General features: G+C 39.6%; 1 long non-coding RNA gene across 1 annotated transcript; it reads right to left on the bottom strand.

The window, feature by feature from the left end:
- Nucleotides 1–8,032: 8,032 nt before the first annotated feature.
- LOC110904234 lies at nt 8,033–10,245 on the bottom strand. Its single transcript, XR_002572437.2, has 3 exons — nt 10,096–10,245; nt 9,380–9,544; nt 8,033–8,916 (listed from the first exon to the last, which is right to left on the bottom strand). It is a non-coding gene; the product is annotated as an uncharacterized LOC110904234 (long non-coding RNA).
- Nucleotides 10,246–21,228: the final 10,983 nt, after the last annotated feature.

The raw sequence follows: 21,228 nt of genomic DNA, 5'->3' as shown, positions 1-21,228 counted from the left end.
CAGAGGTAAGAATTAACATGTTGACACGTTTAACCCCTGTAGTTTTATAATCTTCGGATTATTTTCACAAACGGCTTCTTATATCCAATTAATCATTCGTTTAAGAATATATTCTTCACGTATGGTCATTCAGAGGCTTAAGTTTGGCATGTTGACACTTTTAGTCCCTTCGCATACATATTTTCACTGTTTGTCAACTTTAGTCCTTCAAACTCAATCTTTTACATATTCAGAGTTTAGGACACGTGTCCTTATATAATTGAACACGTTTTTATGTGGTGTACAAAAAATGTTTTGAATTCTCAAAAAGTTGATAAATTCGAAAAGGTTTGGAGAAAACTCGTTTATGAAAAATATTCCCACAGTGCGGCGTTAAACTGTTTCGATGTTCACACCAGCGCTATGATAGGAGTTTTTATTAGGTTACTAAAAGATTTTAGGGCGACTAAAACTCGTTTTTCGAAATTTTATTGTCACGCGACGTTAAGTTGAGTCGATTGTCACACCAACGTTACAAGACAATCTCGTTTTGTACAAAGGTTTTGATCAAATTTTAGAAAAAGTCTTGTAAGAAAAGCTTTGTTTACAAAAAGGTTTTTAATAATATCCTAATTTTAAATTTAAGTCAGCCCCGCATGGCACTTTCCCATGAAAGTTTGAAAATATGGCTAAAACACTTATATATAGGAAGTACCAGCGGCATATCCACCATGTTTTAGCCATATGGCTTCCGTCCCGTGAGGCGGTGTCATGCGTGGCGACATAGTACTGATAGATTTCGATTCCCTTGGTCCAAGCGAAAGATGGTTGGACCAAGTGTAAGAGAAGGATTGAGCAACTGAGCGATGAAGTCGTTTTCGAACTCAGTTTAGTGACACGAGCGAGTGCGATTAAGCAATAAGCGGTACACGATGATTGATAGCACAAAACAGACATAATAAACGAAGACGGCGGTGACAAGCGAAAAGCGATAAGCGATAAGCGACGAGCAATAGCGACAATCGTCGAGCGATAGGCGACGATCGATGCGTTGCAAGCGATGGGAATATGCGATTTGATTAGATTAAACGACACCATAAATTTTAACTAACATTAAGCCCCCACATGGCCCTTTTCCACGAAAGTACAAATTTTAACTAACATACGGCTAAAACACTTATATATAGGAAGTACCAGTGACGTATCCACCATGTTTTATCCCTCTTAGTTTCGTCTCGTGAGGCGAGGTCACGTGCGCTATCATAACACAGATAACATAAATAACGGTAAGCGATAGCGATAAACGTTAAGCGATACACGATGAGCGATGGAGCAATACACAAGCGATAGAGTGATACACACGATATGCGATAGCGCGATGCTCGTAATAAGCGATTTAGCGAAACACGCATCAAGCGATTGAGCGATTTAGATTGCAAGATAAATTTCGGCGATAATGCGTTAGCGAGCATGTTGACTTACGAAAAGTCTAGCGATGACACGCTTTAATTTGCGATTGAGGTTGTTACGCCTTTGCGATGTAGTTTAGTGTGTCGAAAATAGATAGTATACTTGGTCTAATAACGTTAAACTTGTATGGCACTTTCTTCACAAAACATTGGTTGGCATGGCGAAGCACTTATATATAGGAAGTACCATCGGCGTATCCACCATGCTTCCACCACATGCCCCTGCCCCGTGAATAGGTGTCACACTGTGTCGACATGGTCAAGATGCTTATATATAGGAAGTACCAGCAGCGTATCCACCACGCTTAACCAGGCTTTTAACATTATGGCATCACTGAAACTCATTCCGATCTCCGTGCACTGATCAACATAAACCCGTGTGCACTCGTGATTAACTTGCCCCTTGACGTTTATCACAACTCGCTTCAAGAACGCATAGTAGGGGTAAAACACATTATATAGTATATAGTGCTTGTATATAGTTCGTGCGCAAGTGCGAGAGAATGAAAGATAAATAGAGTCCACATTGCGTCGAGAAATAGAACAAGTTCAACATATAAAAGAAATTAACGGCGAAAATCATATCATTACAACAACATTGGAAGCATAACCAATGTTGCTGTGGAGGACTTCTATAGAAACTGCGATTGCTGCTGAAATTCCTCAAGTCTGCGGCCCTGTGCGGCAGTGCTGGGTAAGATGACCATACCAGTTGCAATTTGCGCAAAAGCGACAGTTAGCTTCTAGCGGGTGATGATACGTACACATGAGACACAGGGGATGAGTTCGTTGTAGTCGCGCTTCGAGTGAACTGGAATTGCTTGGAGAGGTTCTGGTTGTGATAGTTCAGTTGTTGAGGAGTTTGGGCTCATGGTCTTTCGTTTGTGGCTGGACCGAGCTTCCTGAAGCGATGTGTTATCATCGGAGGATTCTTCTGAGGACTTACTTGAAGAATCGTCAGAAGAGTCGATGACGATTGCTTGGTGAGCTTGTTTGACAGGATTCTTGGAGAAGAATTTTTCCAAGATTCGTTTATCGCTGATTTCTGCGGCCAAGCGATAGGTTTCTTCGATGGTAGCGGGTCTTGCAGCTTCGACAAAATCGCCCACACATTCAGGCAAGCCGCGAATGTACTTCGTGATGGCTTTTTCTAAAGTATTGACTTGACTTGGGCAAATTATGCTAAGCTGTTTAAACCTTGCGGTGTAGCCAGCATTGTCACCTTCGACTTGCTTGATTTCCCAAAATTGGTCTTCTAGTTTCTGGACTTCGTGGGGAGGGCAGTACTCTTTCTTCATGAGCTCCTTCAGCTCATCCCAAGAGAGAGCATAAGCTGCAGAGATCCCACGTTTGTTACGTTCGGCTGTCCACCAGTCGAGTGCTCGCGATTGAAATACTCTGGTTGCGCAAGTAGTACGGAAACTATCGGGACACCCATTCTGAAGAAGGGTAACGTCGATAGAATCGAACCACTGGAGTAGCTGGGACACACTTTCTTCACCCGTGAACTCCATCGGGTCACAGGCCTTGAAGTGTTTGTAGAGGAAAGCGGATTGTTGCGCTTCCGTCTTAGAGTCTTCCGAGGTTCGAGAGTTGCTGAGAGAGTGCACTTGAGCGACAATTTGAGGAATGACTTTGGCCACTTCCTTGGCCACAAGCGACGCAATCCTCTTCTCGGCGCTTCGTTTGGCTCTTCCCTAGCTGTTTGTCTCGAGGTAGAGTCGTTTGAAGACATCTAGACAGAGAGAGATTTGGAGTGAGATTCGATCATAATGATTTTTGATTTTTGCGATGCGATTGAGCGCGATCAAAACTTGTTGCGAGTAATATAATATATTTCACATAGGAGCCACATAGGAGACACGAGATTCCTAAATTCCCACACAATTGATTTGTTTTGTATATATAAATAGTTGTAGTTTATACTTATACCCATACATGTCGGCGTAGAATGCGCGAGGATGCGTTGAAGGAAGAAAGCGAGGGCGAGAAATTAGACATCAATTTTGTTGCGAACATTCGGTTTTCGTTTTTTGATTGCGATGGCTGTGCGAGTTGTGCGTTTATAAAACAGGGAGCGAAAATCGATAAATCGAGAAATCGAGAAATCGATAAAGCGTAAAGTTTTGAATTGTAACCACATAAGCGTAAATATATTCCATAAAGTGTAAAATCAGCAAGTCATATGCTAGAAAAATAGATAGAGTGCCTCGAGCGTTTAGGCGTCGACTACCCATGGTAACCCAACTGTACCCAACAAGTTCGTGCACGCGCGTTGCCCTAGAAGACTTATGCTTCCACTGGGATGCAGCTCATGTCATTCGTCTTCCTATTCATTGTGTGGCTTGAGTTATCGTTATAGCCGAGTCCTTGGTGAGAGATTTTGAAAACCATTTTATAGAGAGTGGAACGGTTTATTAAGATACGGGTTTCACCCCTGGCTTAATAACTTCGCTCCTAGCTGTGGTTGTGCTCTTCGAATAAATTCGGGAGTTCCACTAGATTTTGAAATGGAGACTTTCGTTGAGATATGGATGTCACTCCTAGCTTATCAGAAAGTTCTCGTGCTACAAAAATGCGCTGCGTGAGCGATCTTATCGAGAGTTCTCGGTTTTCACACCTGATCTCAACTGGACCACTCGGTTGTGTCATGCGAATATTTTAGAAAGCGTGTGTGTTGTGTTGCCCTTAGGAAAGGCTAAGTAATATCCCTGCCTTAGGAAAGGCTCTTCGCGTAAAGTTGTAGTATGCGGTGTTCACGCGAAGTTGTAGTTTTTAGCGGATTCGAATGAGAGTATCAAGTAGGCCCGTACAAATCCTATTGGCTAGGTCGTTTCTAAGACAACAACCCGGACTAGGTCGTGTCTTTCCTAATTCCCCATAGTTATGGCTCTGATACCAATCTGTCACACCCCAACCGATGGCGGAATCATCAGGGCACGACACTAGGCGAATCAGATTGCTCAAGAGAATCCATAACAACTATAAAGCGATAGTATTTATTACATTTGTTATCCCATACTAACAAACAGTAAAATCACATAAGTTATCACAGATTTCTTGTCCTCTCGAACAATTCAAATCTGACAACCAAGATTTTAGATGAGTTTCTAGACTTCCTAGCTTGATTTGATGTAAACTGCGACAAACCTGCAACATACGTTAAAACAACGTCAATACAAAAGTATTGGCGAGTATACAAGTTTTGATAGTGAAACATAGTAGATAAAAAGTGCTGCGAATTACCACATACATAAACGAGATACCTCAACGTACATGCATACAAGATAGATACTGCCAGTTAAGTCCCTCGAGGCGCGATTGCGATTGCTATTCATCCTAACTAGACCCCGTCGGGTTCTATAGTACTATACTAGTTAAGGCGGGACCTTGCGAGTATAAGTCCTAACACATATGTAACTAGTATCACATGTAAATATGCATAAAAGTTATTCGCAAGTGATAAACAGTTTGATTGAATAATTCGTTTTGATAAATTTGATTTGACAGAAACGTATGTTACACCCAAAATGCGATAAAAAAGGTTCAAGTATACTCACAGTCGGTGTTCAGCAAGTAAACACAACTTGGTGGGATTGAAGGGAGCGCGCCTGAGATTAGCCTGATTGCAGATTGATAGCATAAGCGTTGAATAGTGCGTTAAATGGTGGCAGTGAACCAAGTGTCAGATGGTAATCCGGTCGGATGGCCATTCGACTGGATTGACATCTTGTTTGGTAAGGATGTGTTTGTGTATGATGGCTTTGAAGTTTTCGTTGTAGCATTTTGAAAACAGAGAAGTATCTTTACCTTTCAGGTCGATCAATCGAACGGTCGTTCGATCGGATAGCAATCCGATTGGCGAGACATTTCTAGTGAGAACAAGTTCACAGCAGGATGGTCACTCGATCGGATGGCAATCCGTTAGAACTAATGATCTTTGAATATTATGAAAATGATTAGGTGTCGAAGTTCCAAATGTCAATTGATCAGATGGTCGTTCGATCGGATAGCAGTCCGATCGGACGACAATCCGTTCGACATTCAGATCCTTGAATAGTTTGAAAATGTTTAAGTGTTGGAACCAAGTGCAATCCGATCGGATAGCAGTTCGATCAGATGGCAATCCGATCGAATGGCTATCCGATCGGACGGAAATCCGTCCGAACGAACCAGATCGTCTTGAACTTGATTATTTTGAAAGTTTACGGTTTAATCGAGACGGTATGACAATGTTTTAAACAATGGAACTCCACCCAGGCTAAGTCACCCGATCGGATGGGAATCACCCCGAATGATAAGTTAACTGTCCTTGACGGTTGTTCGTGTTCAACCCGTTAACCAGTCATCTTGTCGATAGAAATCAGTTCTCAACTCGACACTTCACTAGAGAATGAGTAGAAGGCCTGACCGAGCTCTGATTCCCTCGGTTTTAGAGTAAAAAGTTAAGAAAGCTTGAAGGAAGCTTGAAATACTTAGATTCAGCTTAGATCTAGGTGAGATTAGTGCTTACCCGCCGTGGAATCCATTAGATCTGAACTGTTCTTGATGAGATGAGGTCACACTTCCTTGTTCCTAAGAACTCCATGATGACGGTGAAAAAGTGAGATTTGATGTTGGAAAAGATGAAGGAGTGTGTGTAGATCATAGAAGTACAAGATTTGAGGTAGAAACTTACAAGAATCGCGAGAAATCGAGAGAAAATAGCCCCAAAGCATGCTGGTCGAGTGAGAGGTGTCACATCACTGTTAAAGTGATGTGACAAGGGCTATTTATAAGTGAAGAGGAGAGGAGGTGATGGAGTGTAGTGGATCGGATGGCAATCCGATCGGATGGCTATCCGATCGGTTGGCCATTCGATCGAACAGTCACTCGATCGGTGGTCTCCGACGAATTGCGTTTTGATGTTTCGTTTTTGTTCGTTAAGCGCTGTGACAGTTTGGTTACACATTTTCATACCCACATTCATATATTTATTATAATTAGTCACAAAGGGTCGTATAAATATCCACACTTCAAAGTTTGCAATGCGATAATCGAGTTGCGCGTTTCGAATATGCGTTGCATTACGACACATCACGGATATCGAGGAGGGTAGAATAGGTCCTCACTCAACTTCATCGTGAGTGTTAGTACGTGCAATGTGATGTGTTATAGCGATATAGTATGCGTAATAGGCAAAAATACTGCGAAGTAGCGATGTATGCGATATAGTTACATTATGATTCCAATCTCTGGCGCTAGGCGTAACGAGTATAACGAGTAGTAACAACGCACGAACGTGCGGGTTGTTACATCATACCCAACATGGCAAGTGTTGGAGGCGAGGCGGGGTTAACTTACTTTAATTCTAGGAAACCGCTTGGGTGTTCATTTATAAGGTACACAAGTGATGTAGTGGAAATAGTTTAGAAAGCCAGAGCTCCCGCGGTTCACACTTCTACCAAATCACAGGTTCATCCATATCGAGGATGGAGAATCCTGGATGATTTCAACACTTGGAATTATGTATGAACAAAAAATAATAGAAAGTCAGTTCTTGTGAATGGACTCAGTCGCACGAATGAAGTCAGTCCACACGAAGGGACTGTTTCATGCGAGAGGGACCTGTTTCATACGAACGGTCTTGTTTCTCGGTGGAGTTCAACCTCAACCCAAACCCACAACTATAGACTTAGTTGTGAGCTCGGTGGGTACCAGATTTCTATCAAGTTTCAAGTCAGAAAGGTTTTGTACAAGAACTTAAAATACAACAGATATTCAAATCTTACTTTGGTCCTCAATGTGGTGAAGTTTCACCTTAGCTTGCCAACGCAAATCTGTGAAAACCATCAGAGAGGTTTGTCCAAGTATCAAGATTGAAGCAAAATAGAAGAAAAGTAGAAGAAAAAGATTAAGAAGTGAGCTAGGACTCACTTAAAAGCCGTTGAAATGTTCTGTCCGAAGTGTGCAAGTTCAGAGAGTTTGGAGAGAGTTTGAGCATTTGGAAAGTGTGAGAAGTGACGGAGGACACGTATTTATAAGGCGAATGAGAGACTGGTGCGGATGAAGTTGGATCGTGTGACTGAGGCCAGTCCGCACGGATGGGGTTCCCTCGGACGAAGGGCTCATTCGTGCGAAGGAGTTAGGTTGAGTCAGCTTCGCGTATTTTAGCCGGTTTTAAGTATTTCAAGCATATAAGTGAAGTATATAAGCATAATGCATGTATAATAGATGTTTCAAGTATTCCAAGTATGAGTTTTCGAGTATGAGCATGTATTCAAGTTTGCAACATATAACACAAGTATATATAAAATCATGGATTTTCTTTATGATCAAAGACTCGGATTACAATGTTTGGAAAAGAAATACGAATACGATGCAATAATAAGTTTCCAAAAATAGATGTACGATTACACTTTCTAAATAAGAAAAGTACAAAAATACGAAGCGTTAGAAAACAAGATGCAAAATTCCAAGTGATTAAGCAAGATTCCAATAATAATATCTAAAATAAACATTGTTTATGAAGAAACAAACAAATACAAGCTAACCACTCACTACTTCAACTAACATAATTCGTCATAATTATAAGACACAAAACGTTAACAATCATCAAAATTCACAATAGTTTCTTACTAAACATGAAACATAGACCGTGTAGCCAACAACTTCACACACTGCTTAGGATTCTTCAATATTATGATAGCTTTTAGTTTGCCATCTTTGTTACTAAAATAATCTTCGGTTACTCAGCTTTTTCATTGATTTCCTCACACTTCGTCACCCCAATTTTTAACAATCATCAAAATTCACAATAGTTTCTTACTGAACATGAAACATAGACCGTGTAGCCAACAACTTCATATACTGCTTAGGGTTCTTCAATATCAAGATGGCTTTTAGTTTGCCATCTTTAGTACCCTGATGACTTTAAAATAATCTTCGGTTACTCGGCCTTTTCCTTGATTTCCACAGACTTTGTCATAGGAGTTTTTAATTTGAACCCCAGTTTTTTAGCCTCAGAAGATGGCACACACATATATATACCAGTTAGTTATAACGACACAATGATGACCGAGACTATCACATTCCCTCATGGGATCTTTTCGCTCAAATGAGTACTTTGGAGTTTCTATACGTGCAGAAGACCATTGGAAATCATACATGTCACACACTGCAATTATCGGGTATTTCGGTCTTTCATTTGAGTTCTAAAGCTTTCCGAAGTTTGCTTTGGTCTCATAATAGGTTAAACTTTTAATGACATATTTTTGTTTCTGGGCGTCTAATGGTTCCGGATTAATCTCACGTATTTCAAGAAAATGTTGCTTTTGCAGTCGTTTAAGCCCATGTGTCTTAGTAAGATCCTATAGAAACGCTACTTACATATTTTTGTGCATTGACAAGGCAATGTCTGGAGCTTTCCTTAGTTGTTCTCAGAATTTCACGTCTCCTTTTGTTATCCGTAAACGTTATTCGAGCACGCCTACAACAGGAAGTTAATGTTACCAAATGAACAAAACAAAATTATAAATAAATAAATGAGTAAATTGCCATTTTAGTCTCTGTGGTTTGGGCCACTTTGCCAGTTTAGTCCAAATGTTTCATTTTTAACATCTGGATCCAAAAAGGTTTTATCGTTGCCATTTTGGTCCAACTGACTTAACTCCATCCATATCTTTTAAAGCTGCCAAGGGCATTTTTGTCATTTCATTTTGGTCCAACTGACTTAACTCCATCCATATCTAACAAAAATGCCCTTGGCAGCTTTAACAGATATGAATGGAGTTAAGTCAGTTGGACCAAAATAGCAACGATGAAACGTTTTTGGATCCAGATGTTAAAAATGAAACCTTTGGACTAAACTAACAAAATGCCCAAACCACAGGGACTAAAATGGCAATTAACTCTAAATAAATTAAGAAAATAATAATGATATACAAACCCACCATAGAAGTCTCTCGTTTTATGTAGAGGAATTCAATTCTTGTGTATTCAAATCGATTAAAACCTCCTCTAACGTCTCTTAGATATATTCTCCAATATTCGACATTTATGAAAGTAGTCTAGGCCACTTATGCCTTCTAGAGCACCGAACCCAAGTTATCTCCATTCTGAAATTATCACGAATAACAAAATTTAGGTTACAAACACCAACATCACTTATGGTTCATAATTTTTCAATTGTTCACGCCAAGTTAAAGTGATTGACTTGGCTTGTTTCATTTTTCAAGCAACCTTTACCCAACCAAACATTTGCTTTTCATTTAGAGGTGCCCAATTACAACCTCAAAACTGAACCACATAACAAAACTAAGAATTGTTAAAACAAAATCAAATCAGATTCAAGAAAACGTAATGGAAACCAAATTCATCCAACTAAACAACCTAAAATATTATACTTTGTGAAGTAAATATAAGACTTTTTACGAACGAAACAAGCGTTAAAAATGAACACTGAATCTGCATGCATTTTAGCGATCTTACAGATTTAACTTGATTATATGGGGTTATCATCTTCTTCGTTTTGGAAACATATATACAAACACCCCATTCGGAATTAAACATGTAAAACTATAACAATGCATGATTTCAGTTATGGATACTTAAATATACTAACGCTAAATTTATATGTTTTTATGTTTATGGGTTTGAATTTTAGTACCTTGATCGCCGAGGATCTGTAACGCATGTAGGGAAGAAAGGTTGATCATAGTGGTGTGGTGTCGCTTTTGATTTTATTATACGAAATGGGGGATAAAGGATAGAGAAGGAGAGGTTTAGGCTGGATTTATGTATGAAGTTTGGAACAAAATGAAGGAGCAGAAAGTCAAGAAAAAGAAAAATGAAAATCAGGGATTCCCATGTGTTGTCATTGTCGTTGTACCAGCAGGGCTGCACAGAACAGAGATCATGGATTGATTCAGGGGTAAAACAACTAAAAAGCTGAACTTTGTCAAAGGACGTTTGGTGAAAGCTAAAACTCCAGCCAATTAGAATTCAAAATTATTCGTATGCAAATTTCTTGTTGTTTTCCTCTTTTTTTTTTTTTTTTTTTTTTTTTTTTTTTTTTACTGAGTTAATAGCCAAAATCGTCTCTAAGGTTTGGACACATTTGCCATTTTTGTCCAAAATGACAGTTTGGTATTATTTAGCCCCCTACGTTTGTCACTTTTTGCCATTTTCATCCAAATGCCTAACCAAGTTACCCAAATGCCCAACCAGGTTACTTTTTACCCACTTTAGGATATTTTTGAAATTTGAAAATAATAAGGGGGTAAATTGTAAAGTGGCTAATGGATACATCTTCAAACATCATCATCATCTTCATCATCTGCAAGAACATAACATCATCATCTTCATCATTTGTAACTCTCTCTCTACATTCTCCCTGTCTTCTCCATCACCAACAACTACCTCACCACCACCGTGTGCACCGCCCCCACCCAACCACAACCTTGAACCTGCTCCATCGGACCACCTACCTTCCACCTGCCACCACCCCCACCGTCACCACCATGAAAACCCCTCAAACCCACCACTGTAACCACCATGAAAACCCCTCAATCAAAGTTACCCTCTCACTAAAACACTTGAATCCCCAAAATCCGAAATGTTTTGACCTGCAAACCCTCAACAACAACAACCCATCAACTTCTACCACCACCAACAACAACAACCACCCCCCAACATGATGATCAACTCCACCCCCCAAATCATCGACACCACCACCACCACTAGCGAAGAAAACACCACCACCAACATCTCAACACCATCATCACCAACATCTTTCTTACTCTTACTCTGCTTCAATCTATACTCTTCATTCACGCCGATGCAACCGATTCTCAAGAGCTTCTTCTCTTCAAATCAACTCTGCAAAACCCCAGCCTGTTACTAAACTGGTTAGCCGGAAACAACGCTTGCAATTTCACCGGTGTCACCTGCACAAACTCAACGGTAACCGGATCTTAGCGGCAACCGGATCTCTGGAAACGCTAATATCACTGGTAATGTTGTGATTTCTCAGTGTAGTAGACTTCTTAGCTCTTTAGATCTTAGCGGCAACCGGATCTCTGGTTCTGTTAAGGATTTTAGATCATTATCTAGTTGTGTGAATTTGAAAACCCTAATTTTGTCAAGAAATTTGTTAGAGGTGAGTGAATTAGCATTAGGAAAATCGTTAGGGCTTGCACAAGCAGTTGTTGATTTGTTGTTTAATCGGATCTCCGGGCCGGAGGTGGTGGCGATGATAGTAGATGAGAGAGAAGCAGAAAGAGATGAGAGAGAGTACATGAGGTTGTGGGGATCTGTATATATATATATATATAGGGAGGGGCTCATGCGAGAACTCCATTTATTGCGAGAACTGCGAGAACCAATGTGAACACAACCTAAAATAGCTAAAAAAAACCTAACCACCCCCCCCCCCCCGCCCCAAAAAAAAAAAAAAAAAACCTAACCCCTCCCCCCCCCCCCCCCAAGATAAATGCTAAAAACTAAAGCCCCCAAAAAACCTAAACCCCCCCCCCCCCAACAAACCTAAACCCCCCTCCCCCACCCCCAAAAACCTAACCCCCCCCCCCCCCCCCCCAAGCTAAAATGCTAAAAACTAAACCCCCAAAAAACCTAAAAAAATTAAAAAAAAATGCTAAATTTTTTTTTAATATTTTTTATGCTCAAATCGCTACTTTTAGTGGCAAAAAAAAATTTTTTTAATTGTTTTTTTTTGCTTCGAAAAGTAGCGATTTTTATATAAAAAATATTAAAAAAAAATTTTGTGTGATTTTTAGCTATTTTTAGGCATTTTTGGTTATGTTCACATTGGTTCTCGCGGTTCTCGCAATAAGAGGTGGTTCTCGCATATATATATATATATATATATAAACATTATTACAAGTTACCCCTTTTAATTGAGAAATTTCAAAAATACTCCCTCTGATGCTATAAAGTAACTGAGTTAGGCAATTTGGACGAAAATGGCAAAAATGACAAAACGTTGGGGGCTAAATGGTCGAAAAGTGTGATTTTGGACGAAAATGACAAACATGACCAAACCTCAAGGACTAAAATGGCAAATTACTCTTTTTTTCTCCTTTATCATCTATTCATAACTGTGGAGAGTATTGGGTTGGGGTATTGTTCACCACGTAGCGAGTGTGAGATCTACAAGATAATATTCAAAAACAAGGGGTGGGGTGTGGCCGACGATCGCTCGAGAAATGCTCGAAAAATGCTCGTTCGATTCCCGCTTAGTTTGTAAATGAGCCGCTCGGATCGGTTCGATTCAAATTCAATCCAAGCATGAGCAAAGGTCCGCTCGCTCGTCGATCGCTCGGTTTCACTCGAATTATTTTGATTAATAATTAATATATTTCTATATTAAAAGCTCAAAAAATATACTAGCCCAAAAAAATTAAAAGCTCAAAATATATACTAGCCCAACTTAATAGTTAATATCAAAATCTAACTTAAAAGTTGTTATGTAATGTGTAGAACTTAATGGTTTTGTTTAATGGTTGTGTTTATAGGTTATATGTTGATTTGAAGTTGAATTTTGTAGATGAAGATGATCAAGCTTAAAGAAGAAGTTTATGTCTTTTGAGGTAAATGACAATTTGTATTTCGCACTTTCTTTTTTGCTTTTTCATATTGTTAATAACATTTTTAGAATCATGATTTTAGTAATGTATTTCTTTTGTTAGTAAGGCGTTGGATATGTTTTAATTAAGTTAGGTTTTGTTTTTGTTGTTGAACGCAACCTTATAATTCAACTGAGCGAAAACAATCCGCTCGATTTTAGTTAGGATTTGAGAAAAAACCGAGCAAAACTGAGCGAAAACGATCCGCTCGATTCGAATTCAATCCGAGCATGAGCATCACTTTTGTGCTCGGTTTTGCAAATTCGATCCGATCCGATCGCGGATCAGTTGTAATTCAATCCGAGCATGAGCAGACCCTCGATCGGATCGTATCGGCTCATAACACCCCTAGGCCACGCCAGCCATATGGATTTTGTTTGTTTAAACTATTTTAAATTTAATTTAATTAAAATAACACACTAATTAAAATAGAAGAGAATATTACATATAATATTTAAAAAAAACTACAAATAAAATTAAAAAAACTACATAAAATTAAATAAAAACTACATAAAATTTAAAAAGAAAATTAAAAACTCATGATTTCTCCATGTTATATTTTTTTTATGATTTCTTCTTTCATTCCAACATCATTGCCAATTGTGGGCCGGTAAGATGATCGACGGGCACGACTGGAAATTTCATATCTTCGTGTTTTCTTTTAGAGATATATTTTTATTATATGACACTTGGATATGTTTCCTCATCTCGATCCTTGGGGTCGGGTTTGGTGTGGACGGTTTGGTGGCGGGATAGGGTTCGGGTTTTCTTGGTATCCAAAGGGGTTGTTTAGGTCGTAGCTTTGGTTAAAAGGATGCATTAATGTAGGATGTTGTGGGTTGATTTATAAAAAATAAAGAGATATCATAGAAGAAGTAGAAAAGTAGTAACAAACGCTAGCCCGGTGTGATCTAGACAGCATTGCTTGACAACCCCACCGCAACCCACGCCCCACACCCACGGTCTAACAAACGTGACACTTTAGTTACCTTTACACCATGGGCGCAGCTTCCTTGGGGCGGGAGGGAGCGCCCGCCCCCCGAACTTTTCGACGCGTCAGGGCCGTCTATCAGGGGGTGCAGGAGGTGCCTGTGATCAGGGCCCAAATCAATATAGGGCCTGAAAATTTTATAAATTATATATATATATATATATATATATATATATATATATATATATAATTCTCGATATTTGTATAAATAAGGGCCTGCTAAAAGACCCAAAGTTTTTAAACTCAGGGCCAGTTTAAAAGTTAAAAAAAACGGCACAATTAACAAGCCCAAGTGACTAGTCTAGACAAAAATAAGGGTCTGCTAGATCAGGGAAAGGAAACAAAACGTCGCACTGTCGCAGGCAGTATAGTATATCGCACAGGGAATTGGGACGAGGGAAGCTGGAAAGAAAATGTTGATCATATGTTTTTGAAGTTTTAATTTCATATGTTTTTGATGTCATATGTTTTTGATTTCATAATATATTAATATGTGTGATTCTGATTTCATATACTATAAAACTTCATATGATTGAATGAATGTTTTTGGTTAATATTTAGAAATTATGCCTCCCGTTCCTAAATATAAACACCTATCTGGCCATAAAAAACGTAAGAAGAGAAAGATAGAGGAAGAGAAAAGAAAGGCGGACGAAGTAAAACAAAACCGAATACTCAAGTTTTTTTTCAAAAGAAACTCAAGATTTTAGTTCTAACTTGAGTGACGATAATGTGGGTGAAGAAGATGTGAACGTAGATGAAGAACCACACTGTTCGCTTAGCAGTTAGGTTCGGTAATTTGATCATTTTTGCTACACTATTTTTGTTAATTTGTTTTATCTATTTCATAACAGTTATCATAGTATTATGGGTTTTAATATTTATATATTTGATTGAATGATTGATGAGTTTATATTATTTGAAGATTTGCGAATAGGGCCCAAATTTTTTTTATCTCAAATAGGGCCAATTTTTTTTTTTTTTTTTTTTTTTTTTTTGTGATTTTCGGATACGGCCGTGCGACGCGTAGTGTTATGAACAGTACCTTCGTATAGAAATTTTTAGGTATATACGCTTTTGCCCCCCCCCTCCCCCGTCCGCGCAGAATTGTAAAAAATCCACCCCAAGCTTCGCTAATGCTTTACACTATATTCATTAGGGTGATTCGAGCAATGGAGTTTTAAACGTAACTTTCTATAATTTTTGTAAAGGGCTGAAATGCTTGAGGGGCTTGGGCCCATCAACCGGCTTTAAAACTGCCCAATGAGATTCAATAAACTTTACCTGTGTATATGTGTTACATGTTTTATATTTATAATTATATATACAAGATGCTGAATATTATTTACTTGTTTTATTTTTGTACACAAGTATATAATAATAGTTATCATATATAAAAAGTTGGGTGGAGTTCGGGTACAAAGTGTGTTTTTCCTAAAAAATGTAGGAAGTAGTAATAGTTATGATGCTAACAAGGCAATTCCATTGAATGTGTTGTAGTATGTTTAGCTGAAAATGTGAGATAAGACTCTGATGATGATTTTGTGAACTCACCACTAAAGAAGGCGAAAACTATGTCTAAACCAACAGTCAAGCCACAGTTTACAAAATCACAAGTTGCACGAGTGAGTACATTATCCAACGCACTACAAATGGTGACAAGAATTAAACCTCACCTGCCACTGCTGGACGGGAAACTGACGCTACGAACAACTTTGAGACAAATGGAAAATCTGGTGCAAACTTTCAACGTATATCAAATGAAGTCGGTTGTAAACATTGGATTTGGATCGATTCTTGGGTTTAAAATGAGAACAATCTGGGCGGTGGCTGGTCACAAACTATGATCATAACACACATGTCTTGAACGTTGGGAGTCACCAGATACATATTATTGAAAATTGGTTCATGACATTTTTGGTGTACCAAGGGGTGGTAAAGAAGTTGAAGAGGTAGAGCGAGCAAGAGCCGACTTGATGAAATGGTTGTTGAATGGAAAAGCGAGTTTGAAGACCCTCCTAAAAGACACACACCAGTTCAGTTTAAAATATTCATGGAAACCCAACATGCAAGAGGCTGAATCTTTGAATTGAACTTTTTGATCTCCTACAACACAATTCTTGGCGAAACAACACACAATTCCTCGATAAATATGAGGTTTCTTTCATGTTGGCCCGAAATGGATCTTGATATCTAGAACGAGCGTGATTAAACAAACTTGCATAAATAATAACTTGAATGTATGTACAATCGAATGAGAGTAAGTGATTACAAATGAAACTATACGATCCTATTTATAGTTTTCTACGGGTACGAGTGAAGAGTTGTGTCTCTTCGTGAATAGACACGTCTCTTGAGTGTGTGGTTGTGATTAAACCTTGAAGATGATTAAACCTTGAAGAGGTATGTTGTTTCTTGTCCGTTCAAATCCAACCGGTGCCTCTTCTTTCTTTTGCCTTGTGCCGATCAGAATCGATGTGAGGGAGGGGACACACCCTTTCGGTAAAGGGTGGTGGTTTCCATCTTTCACTTTGACAACATTGGTCCTTGTAGTTCATAACCGCTATGTAATAATCTATTCTAACTATCTAACTAAGTATGTGATGTTAAGAGATTAACCGGGTTTTCATTCACCCCCTAATCTCGAACATCCGTAAGTTGCTTCAAATCTTGAATCCCGAGCAGTTCCCTCATTGTAGCAAACTTGATCCTTGCTAGTGCCTTTGTTAGTATATCTGCTCGTTGTAGTTCTCCACTTATGTGTTCCACAGTGATATCTTCGTTTTCCACACATTCTCTTATGAAGTGATAGCGTGTGTCAATGTACTTGCTTCTTCCATGAAAGACTGGATTTCTCATGAGTGCTATTGCTGAAACATTATCTACTCTGAGTGTTATCTTTTCTTCCTTCCAGCCTGTGATTTCACTTAACAATCTTTTAAGCCATAGTGCTTGACATGCTGCTGCAGTGGCTGCCATGAATTCTGATTCACATGATGATAGAGCCACTGTCTGTTGCTTCTGAGTACACCAGGTTATAGGTGATTCTCCAAAGTAGAATACCAGACCAGTTGTTCCTTTTCCTTTGTCTGTATTAACTCCAAAACTACTATCACTATAACCTGTGATCTTACATCCTCCTTGCTTCTTGTAGATGATTCCATGCTCTTTAGTTCCTTTGATGTAACGTAGTATTTTCTTTACTGCTTTCAAGTGTTGTTCCTTCGGTTCTTGCATGAATCTACTAAGCAGACTGACTGGGTAACAGAGATCTGGCCTTGTATGCAATAAGTACCTGAGAGAACCTATCAGGCTTCTGTAATGTGTTGCATCTACTAGATCTCCTTCTTCAGTCTTTGTTAATTGAGTTCCTGGAGTCATGGGAGTCTTTGTGTCATTGCAGGATAACATATCGGCGTCTTTGAGTATCTTGTTGATATATCCTGTCTGCTTGATGCCTATCTCACCCCCTGTTTGAATTACTTCTATTCCCAGATAGTATGCTAGCAATCCTAGATCGCTCATATCAAATTTGTTCTTCATCTGAGATTTGAAGACGTCTATCTCCTTTTTTGATGTTCCAGTGACTATCAAGTCGTCAACATAGACTCCAACTATTAGCGTAGAAGCTTCACTTGTCCTTGTATAGATTGCGTTCTCTAAAGTGCACTTCTTGAAGTTAAGCGACTTTAGGGTTTGATCTAACTTCGTGTTCCAAGCTCTTGGTGCTTGTCTCAATCCATACAGTGCTTTTGATAGTCTGTAAACCTTTCCTTCATTTCCTGGCTCTACAAATCCTTCTGGTTGTGATACATAGACTTCCTCCTTGAGGTCTCCGTGTAAGAATGCAGATTTCACATCTAAATGATGTACCTCCCAACCTTGATATGCTGCTAAAGCCAACATTAGTCGTACTGTTTCCATACGTGCAACTGGTGCAAAGACTTCGTCAAAGTCTATTCCGTGTTGCTGAACATATCCTTTTGCAACTAGCCTTGCCTTGTGTCTGACGATGTTTCCGTTTGCATCTTTCTTAGTCTTGAATACCCACTTTAAACCTATTGCCTTGTGATCTCTTGGCAACTCCGTCAATCTCCAGGTGTTATTCTTGTTTATTGAGTCTAACTCAGCCTTCATTGCTTCAATCCATTTTCTGTCACTAGATGCTTCCTTGTAATTCCTTGGTTCTTCTTCAGCAAGTAATAATTCATGTGGATGTACTTGAATTTCCTCTGTCTCTTCGTATAATTCTTCGAGACTTCTCACTTTTACTGGAGTGTCACTAATACTTTCTGTTCTGCTTTCAGAGGTGGATGGACCTCCACTTGATAAACTGCTTGAACTTCCTGCTGAGTTCTGATTGTACGAATGTGCTGGCGGGGTTTCATAGGAGTTTGGTTCTTCTGTCTGATCTACTCCTGAATCTTCATGATGTGGCCCGCTACTACCAGGACTACTTGGTTCATTTTCTTCTAATTCTGGTGGGTTGTCATCTTCTTGAATGACAAAGTTTGTCCATTCGAGATTCCCTGAATCTACCGTCTCCATATAACTATTCCAGTTCCATGGTTGACCTTCCATGAACTTTACGTCTCTACTGACATATATCATGTTCTTTGCTGGATCATATAATCTGTATGCCTTTGATCCTTCTTCTATTCCAAGGTAAACCATAGGTGCACTTTTATCATCTAACTTCTTTTGTTGAAGTGGTAATACCTTATCATAAGCCGTGCAGCCAAAAACTTTCAAGTGTTCTAGATTTGGCTTCCTTCCTTTCAATGCTTCATAAGGTGTCTTGTTCACCAGGGCCTTTGTTGGAACTCTGTTTAGTACATATATCGTGTGTCGTATTGCTTCACCCCAAAAGTTCTGTGGCATGTTCATTGCCTTCAGCATACTGCGAGTAGTGGATAACATCGTCCTGTTTCGCCTTTCTACTACTCCATTTTGCTGTGGGGAATATGGTGCTGTGAGCTGTCTTGCTATGCCGTTGGTTTTGCAATACTTGTTGAATTCAGCCGATGTGAATTCACCTCCTCTATCCGTCCTTAACATTTTTAACTTGGTCTGTGCTTCCTTTTCCACCTTTTCTTTGAACTCCTTAAAAGTTTCGAATGCTTGATCCTTGGAAGTTAGTAAATATGCCCACATGTAGCGAGTACAGTCGTCTACAAGTAAGAATATATACTTCTTCCCAGCATGTGTTGGTGGGGATATAGGACCACACAAATCTCCATAGACTAAGTCCAGAGGTTTTAAAGATCTGAACTTCGCCTGATTTGGAAATGGTGCCCTACTATGCTTTCCTAATAAGCATGCGTCACAGACTTGACTAGCATGACTTATTTGAGGAACTCCATATACCAAGTTCTTACGAGTCATTTCCTTGATAGCATCGAAGTGTAGGTTGTCACACCCCCAAAATCCACCCGCGGAGTACCACCGCTTGGAGGCGTGACATGACCAGGATCAAGCCACCAATCATATTGAACATAGCATTTAAATATTAAAAGTAGTCAAAACAACCCATCACAATATAATTGGTGTTTATCAAAACGTAATTTGAGTAGCGGAAGCATAAGTATGTAAATCCAATGATCATAAGTTCAAAGATTAAACGTTAACAAGCCATCCACGATCCATGTCCCACAACGACCTGCTCCTCCCTGTGCAAGCTCCATAAGTACCTAAGGTCCTGCAAGGCATGCAGCAGAGAGTCAACAACTAGTTGAGCGAGTTCACAGTAAGTAAGTTCGTAATAGCAACACGTATGTTCATTTAGTGGGGGCTTCCCATGTATGTATGTACTACTAGTGGGGGTTTCCCTCGGTTATGTTTATTACTAGTGGGGGCTTCCCATATTTATACTTACTAGACTATTTTCAACCATGTGTTCTTCTTAGCCTGAGAACAGGAATACGTACAAGGTCACGTAGGTTTTACGTGAGTGCCCTTCCCCGAGGACAGTGGTACGCGTGGGGTTTACGTAGGTTTTACGTAAGTGTCCTTCCGACCCAGAAGACAGTAGTAGGTATGAGTTCACGTAGGTTTTACGTAAGTGTCCTCCCGACCCGGGAGACAATGGTAGATACTAGTTTACGTAGGTTTTACGTAAGTGTCCTGACTAACCTAAGGACGATGGTATATAGTCTAGCAATAGCGTAAGTACGAGTAATTATCCAATTCAAATCTTCCAACCCAATTCCCAACCCGGGAATCCCATGCCTTGGCTGTGTGAACTCACCTTGGTTTGCTCGGCAGATACACAGAAAAGTTCAATTAAGCAGTATGGTGGTCAACCACGTCCTACCATGGTTACCATACAAGTTAGGTTCGTAATCAAGTGGTGCACGTATATTCCACACGTATTGTACACAAGTAACGATCATAGCATACACATATAATCATGGCAGATCAACAACAGTATAGTCACGTAAACAGGCCCAAATGGTTGGGCTCGTAACAGTGTGCAAAGTCCAAAACAGTGTGCATGTGTTCATGGTCTCGAGTCGAGACTAGAGATCCCGAGTCGAGACTAGGCGGTCTCGAGTTGTGCCGGCCTCAATGTCTCGAGTCGCAACAAGGAGGTCTCGGGTCATCATGTACTAGTCGAGACTTCATGGTCTCGAGTCGCAACCGGACCCGCAACCGTGGTCTCGGATTGTGCTGTTTGTGCTGGTGCTGTGGTCTCGAGTCGAGACTAGGAGTTCTCGACTTGCAACCTGTGTCGAGACTAAGCATGTGTAACAGACTTCCTTAATTGCAGCTCAATCAGTTCCGTAATATCAGCAAACATCTTTGGCAGTTTCAAAACGGATCAAACAGCATTCAATTTATCAATCATGAACATTCATACTACTATGATCATCAATTCAAGAACAATAACAGTCCAATATCCTATGGAACATATAATCGGACCATGTGATTTACGAATCCAAGGACTAGCATGCAACCCTAAGTCATGTGTACAATAAACCAATTAATACCACAAATCATAACATCACAGCCGATTAACAAGCATTCGGTTCTAGTTCATCATGTAATCAAATCGAAAGCAAGCTATGGTAACCGATTATCATCATCACACACATCCGATTCACAAGAACATAATTATGTAGTATATTATTGTTCATCATACATGCAACCCTAATCATTTAATCAA

The sequence above is a fragment of the Helianthus annuus genome, chromosome 2 (genome assembly GCF_002127325.2).
Source record: "Helianthus annuus cultivar XRQ/B chromosome 2, HanXRQr2.0-SUNRISE, whole genome shotgun sequence".
Classification (NCBI taxonomy): domain Eukaryota; kingdom Viridiplantae; phylum Streptophyta; class Magnoliopsida; order Asterales; family Asteraceae; genus Helianthus; species Helianthus annuus.
Note: the sequence above shows the minus strand (reverse complement) of the source record. Positions and strands in the feature narration are given on the sequence as shown.